Consider the following 6,665-nt stretch of genomic DNA (forward strand, 5'->3'; position numbering starts at 1 on the left):
CCCAAAATGAACATTTTGTCATTAATCACTTACCCCCATGTCGTTCCAAACCCGTAAAAGCTTAGTTCGTCTTCGGAACACAATTTAAGATATTTTGGATGAAAACCGGGAGGCTTGTGACTGTCCCATTGACTGCCAAGTAAATTACATTGTCAAGGTCCAGAAAAGTATGAAAAGCATAGTCAGAATAGTCCATCTGCCATCAGTGGTTCAACCGTAACGTTATGAAGCGACGAGAATACTTTTTGTACACAAAGAAAACTAAAATAACGACTTTATTCAACAATTGGTCTCCTCTGTGTCTCTCCACATCACCGTAGTGCCATTTTGGAGAATATGAGCTGAACGCAGGTAGCGTATGCTCTTCTGTGTGCGATGAGGGCTGATATTGAATCAACGTTTTATCAGGTTCGAGTACCTATTGAGGATGCGGACTTCCTGAGGTTCCTCTGGTTGCTGGACGGCAACCTGGATCAAGATGAAGAGGAGTACAGGATGCTACACATGTTTGGTGCAACCTCTTCACTGAGTTGTTCTTGTTACGCTCTTCAAAGAACAGCAGAAGATGGAATCAACGACACTACTCCAGAAGCAGCTCAGACATTCTTGAAAAATTTTTACGTTGATGATTGCCTTAAATCAGTGGCAACTGAAGAACAAGCAGTCATTCTTGCAAGAGACATCAGAGCGCTTTGTAATCGAGGTGGCTTCCATTTGACAAAATGGACTAGTAATAGCAGAACTGTACTTTCGTCCATACCTGAAGAGGAACGAGCCACTGACGTGAAAGACTTAGATCTGGACAGCGGGTTGCTTCCCATGGAAAGAGCACTGGGAATTCTATGGTGTACAGAGAACGACAAGTTTAATTTCAAGATTGAAGTGCAAAACAAACCGCTTACCAGAAGAGGTATATTGTCAGTTGTTTGCTCAGTTTACGATCCTCTTGGGTTCCTAGCATCATTTGTGCAACCTGCAAAGCTCATTCTGGGAGACCTGTATAGAGAGAAAATAGCATGGGATGAGGATATTGTAGAGAAAAAGGCTAAGAGGTGGCTGTCCTGGCTGGAAGATTTGCATAAACTTGCAAACTTCAGTGTGAGTAGATGTATTAAACCTGCAGGGTTCGGGCATGTCAAGACCTTTCAATTGCATCACTTTGCAGATGCTAGCAAGAACGGATACGGGACTGTCACATACCTCTTGTTGACAAATGATCACGATCAGCGGAGCTGCATGTTCATGATGGGAAAGTCCAGAGTGGCACCACTCAAGCAGGTTACTATTCCAAGAATGGAATTGACAGCAGCCACCATCGCAGTCAAAATGGATAGGATGTTGAGAGAGGAGCTTCAAATCGATCTTGAGGAGTCAAATTTTTGGGCTGATAGCACCACAGTGCTGAGATATATCGAGAACGACTCCACAAGATTCAAGACGTTTGTTGCAAACCGAGTCTCATTAATTAGAGAAGCTTCCAAACCTTCTCAATGGAGATATGTGAGCTCTGCAGATAATCCTGCGGACCAAGCTTCGAGAGGCCTAAATGCGGACAATTGATCGAAGCAAAAACTGGATCAAAGGACCTAGTTTCCTGCTGAAGCCACAATGTGAGTGGCCAGTTCGACCTGAACATTCAATGTAATTTGCAGATGATGACAGCAAGCTTAAAAAGGTTTCCACTGTTAACGTAATATGCACTCAGAACAGTAAGGAAGGTCTAGAATGTCTTGTTCATTATTATTCATGCTGGTGTAGCCAATTGATTGTGACTTTTATATTTTATTTAATATCATTTACTTTATAGGATATTATTTTATATTGTTTGTGTTGAAAGATATTTTTTGAAAGTGTTAACTTCATCAAAACTTGTATTTAATGTTTATTTTTGATAATTGCGATTTCATGTTTAGTTTCAATGGTTCCAGTTGGGAGTTCCTACCAATTGTTGTAGGTGGGGTCTTAATTAGTGGCGCACCTTAGGAAGAGGTATCGCTTCTCCTTTAAGCATTCGCGCTCAGTCTCACTGTGAATGCAGATGGGAAGCACGGGTATCTTTCGCTCTCTCATATATATATGTCCTATTTGCTCTCTTTTGTGACTTTATCACGGTGTATATTGTGTTAACGTTGTTAATATGTATTTTATGACGTGTATCTGTGTAATTGGTGAATTCTCTTTGAAAGTGACGCTTTTAATCGTGAGATGTTTTAGCACTTCATCCTCACGTGTGTTTTTCCATGCAGGAGTGAGAGAGTAGGCCTATCGGTGTGTTTGTACTAATTTTGCCTCATACTACTCTTCTTTAAAGGTATGTTTGTACACTTAATGGTTAAATAATTTGTTTTATGTGTGAATTCAGTTGAGTAACAGTCTAAACGATAGTATTCGTTAGACTTACATTGTTAATTACCATATGGTGCAGTCTTATTCAGTGACACAGCATAATTGTATCAAAAGAAGTTTATTTCACATAATATTTACATACATTTTCATTTTTTCATGAAGTATTTGCATGATGGAATGTTGCATGAGGAGTGTTTTTGTATTAACTGTTATGTTACATTGTTATATTTCATGAAATACTGTTTTATTTTGTTGTCTAGTATATGTGCAATGTGTATCGCTTTTCCTTTAAGCATTCGCGCTCAGTCTCACTGTGAATGCGGACGGGAAGCACGGGAGTGAGAGAGTAGGCCTATCGGTGTGTTTGTACAAATTTTGCCTCATACTACTCTTCTTTAAAGGGGAATAAATTCCATCACTCATCTCATCCATGTGTGGTCATGCTTCTGTTCCGAGGGTACTGTTTGACATCTGCTACACTGGCATCGCCTAAAGAAGGCCGTAGTACGGCTAACACATCTCAAAGAAATCCTGCTGGATTTAAGTCGCAAGAGGAAGGAGATACAGATGAGGATCAGTCACACAGAAAGAGATCTCAATACAAAACATTCTAGTACAGAAAGAAATGTATAGCTACAAAAGAGGTTTGAAGAAAAGAAAACCTACCATGGAGGATATAGTGAATGCTGAGCTGGATCTAATTCGTTACAGCCAGAAACAGTAGTTTCAGGAAGAAATAAAAATGCTGCAACAAGGAAAGATGCATGTCAAGAAAAAGAGCTGCATATACCAATTGGATCCTTACCTTGACGAAACCATGTCCTGGCAAAGCTAAGACAGAAATACTGGCTTCCTCAAGCAAATTCTGCAGTTAGAAGAACAATGCATGCATGTTTTGTCTGCAGACGATTACATGCAAAGACTGGCGTCCAAAAAATGGCAGATTTGCCAGAAGATAGGCTGCTTCCAGACAAACCACCATTCACTAATACTGGGGTCGATTTCTTTGGTCCGTTTGAGGTGAGAAGAGGACCTGGATGATAGGTCGCATCATCAAGACAATGCCTGACTCTAAGGGAAATGTTCGCAGTGTGTGTGTGTTCAGAGGAAAGGATAAGTTTGGAAACGTCAGTCTCCGAGAGTAGAGAGAAGGAGGAGAGAGAGTGTGTATTTGTCGTTATGAAGTTATCATCAGTTTGTGGTGTGGGGAATTGGTCACTGATGGTTCTTGTCTTATGTGTGAAGAAAATTGCAAAGTCATCAGCTGTAAGAGTTGATGAAGGAGGAGGGGGAGGAGGACAGAAATACTGGCTTCCTCAAGCAAATTCTGCAGTTAGAAGAACAATGCATGCATGTTTTGTCTGCAGACGATTACATGCAAAGACTGGCGTCCAAAAAATGGCAGATTTGCCAGAAGATAGGCTGCTTCCAGACAAACCACCATTCACTAATACTGGGGTCGATTTCTTTGGTCCGTTTGAGGTGAGAAGAGGACCTGGATGATAGGTCGCATCATCAAGACAATGCCTGACTCTAAGGGAAATGTTCGCAGTGTGTGTGTGTTCAGACGAAGAGCAGAAATCTCCAAAATATGTCTTCTACGGCGCCACTTTTGTAAGAAAAAAAGAAAGACGGAGCTACAAAGTTTTTTGACCGGTGTTTATTTTGTTTCTGTTTATTGAGCAAGAATATCCAGTAAACGATTGAAATTTGAACGAAAACCCGAGTCAATTCTTTGCCCGAGAGAACAAGAAAAATTATTGCTTCTACAGAGCAGCTGTGATGAAATGATGGGTTTGCTGGAACCACAAGCAGTTCTATCTTAGTAAGGTTGAGTTGAAGGTGATGGTCCTTCATCCAGCTAGAAATGTCTCTCAGACAGGCTGCAATGCAAGCAGCTACCGTCGGATCATCTGGTTGGAATGAGAAGTAGAGTTGAGTGTCATCAGCATAGCAGTGATAAGAAAAGCCATGCTTCTGAATGACAGATCCTAATGATGACATGTAGATGGAGAAGAGATCAGTTGTTAATTTTGTTGTGGTAGTATGTTGTTTTAGCAGTGGAGAGACTTGCAGAGAAGGAAGAGAGGAGTGACTGATACACACTAAGGTCGGTAGAGTTTTTTGATTTGCACCATTTCCTCTCTGCAGCCCTGAGTCTAGAGCAATGTTACCGGAGAACATCGGACAGGCAGGGGGCAGAGGGGGTAGTGCGTGCTGGTCTGGATGAAAGCGGGCAAAAGTTGTCTAAGCAAGATGTTAGAGTGGAGCAAAAAGTGTCATTAGCACTGTTTGTGTCCAGTGCTGAAAACTGAGAGGGTGAAGGAAGTGAGGATGAAACCACAGATGTGTATAGATGAGGTCCAGTTGGTTACCTGATTTGTGAGTAGCCATAGTAGACACTCGCTTGAGATCAAATGAGGCGAGCAGAGTGTTGAAGTCAGCAGCCTGGGGTTTTTCAAGGTGGATGTTGAAGTCACAGAGCAGTACCAGAGGAGTACCATCCTCAGGAAAGTTTGAAAGTAACACATCCAACTCCTCCAAGAAGTTTCCCAGTTGACCTGGGGGACGATAAACGACTACAAAGTGGATTTTAACAGGGTGGGTAATAGTAATTGCATGTGATTCAAATGAACTGTTGCCTGTAAGTAACCGAGAGCAGGACAGTCTCAGTTGAGTGGCCGTTTTTGAAGCCAGATTGGTTGTTTTTCCAGGAGGTTGTTCTGTAAAAGAAACAGAGAGTTGATTGAACACAACTAGCTCAAGTTTCTTTGCAATGAATGGAAGAAGGGATACCGGTCTGTAGTTTTCTAAAAGTGCTGGATTTAGGCAGCGTTTTTTAAGCAGTGGGCTTACCCGAGCCTGCTTAAATGCTGTGGGAAATGTACCAGTGTGAAGAGAGGTATTGATAATGTGAGTAAGCTATGACTGAAGAAGAAATGGCCTGAAGGAACTGTTGCCTGTAAGAGATGGTAGAAGATCAAATTTCCATTCATTTGAGATAAGGAGACCAGTAACTCCACCCCTCCCAATCGTGCGAGGGGGGTGGGAAAAAGTGAAATAAGTGGAGAGGGCTGCAGGAGTGGCAGTGTCCTCAGGTTTGATCCAAGTCTCAGTTAGAGCCATGAGGTTGAGACCGGAATGAGTAGCAATAGAATAAATAAATTCAGCTTTTTTAACAGCAGACTGGCAGATCCAGAGACCAATTGGAATAGAGAGTAAAGTAGTAGAGGACAGAGGGACAGGCTGTAGATTATTAGGATTGGCCTGCCTCCAACGTACAGTGCGCGATTTACAAGTGTTGGTAGTAATAGAGATTTGAAAGCACATAGTGAGCACAATTGTCCTAAACACGTAGATGAGAGCAAGCTGTACAAAGAGTAAAGAAAAGTAAAGAAAGGGGAGAAAAGCAATACTTAAGTGCCTTGTCGGTGTCCTTGCTCGGTGGAGTCGCGCAGGTAGAGTCAATGGTCTTTACACTCGTTGGTCTTCACACGAGGGCTGCCGCGACCGCAGCCGCGGTGAACTAACCAATTTTATACTTGCCTGAGTACTCGTTATTGAAGTCAGCTGGCCACGCCTTATTATTTAGCAAACCAAAACTGGAAAGTCCCGCAATACGCATGAGAACAAATGCGACTTGAGCACTTATTTACCACGGTAAAACACAGTAAGTGAAGCAATGTTTCCTAGCAATGACAACCGCGCTGAAATCTAATGAGAAAACAAGACAAAACACATTAGTGTTGTCACGATACCAAAATTTTGACTTTGATACGATTCCTGACTAAAATATCTCTACTATACTACAACTGAACCGATGCTACGACAAAAAAAATAAAAGAAAAGTAATTGAAAAAGGATAAGAGGGCAAGAGCAAGGACTGTGAAAAATGATCAAAAGCTTATGTCATCATTGGAGTAATTGTTTTTATATATATATATATATTGTGACGAGCGTCCCGAAGCTTCATCAGCATCGTCCTGGAAACAAGCGAGGAGCACCTGGCCATCATCATCACAGGCTGATCGGTCACAGCTGCACCTCATCAGGCGGCGGCTACATAAACCATGCAAGCCCTGCCATCTAAGAGATTCCTCCATGAGACTGAGCACCAACTCGCCCTCTCATTTTTTCCCACAGAAAGCAGCTTGTGACCGACCAGCCCCACAGGAGCACTGCACGGACCCTCTGCACTGGGAAGACGGAAGAGAGCACTCACGGCACCGGAGCACCTACCTGGACCTTTCTCACGAACACCCCTCACCCCAGTAAATCCACCCTCCGGGGTATTGATTGAGATTACTTGTCGTGTGATT

General features: G+C 42.4%; 1 protein-coding gene across 2 annotated transcripts in view; it reads right to left on the minus strand.

Annotated features, from left to right (window-relative positions):
- The window catches only part of LOC107722729 (uncharacterized), a 20,618-nt gene that overhangs the window by 9,379 nt on the left and 4,574 nt on the right, over window positions 1-6,665 (minus strand). Inside the window, exon 1 of one of the 2 annotated variants that reach the window (XM_016531203.1) lies at window positions 903-1,209. The exons of the other annotated variant lie outside the window; for it this stretch is intronic. The gene's annotated coding sequence lies outside the window, so the exon portion shown is untranslated. Of the gene's footprint in view, window positions 1-902; window positions 1,210-6,665 lie in introns of those variants that run through there. 2 annotated transcript variants of the gene reach the window in all.

Source organism: Sinocyclocheilus rhinocerous, unplaced genomic scaffold (genome assembly GCF_001515625.1).
Source record: "Sinocyclocheilus rhinocerous isolate Xijiao unplaced genomic scaffold, SAMN03320098_v1.1 scaffold5170, whole genome shotgun sequence".
Lineage (NCBI taxonomy): Eukaryota > Metazoa > Chordata > Actinopteri > Cypriniformes > Cyprinidae > Sinocyclocheilus > Sinocyclocheilus rhinocerous.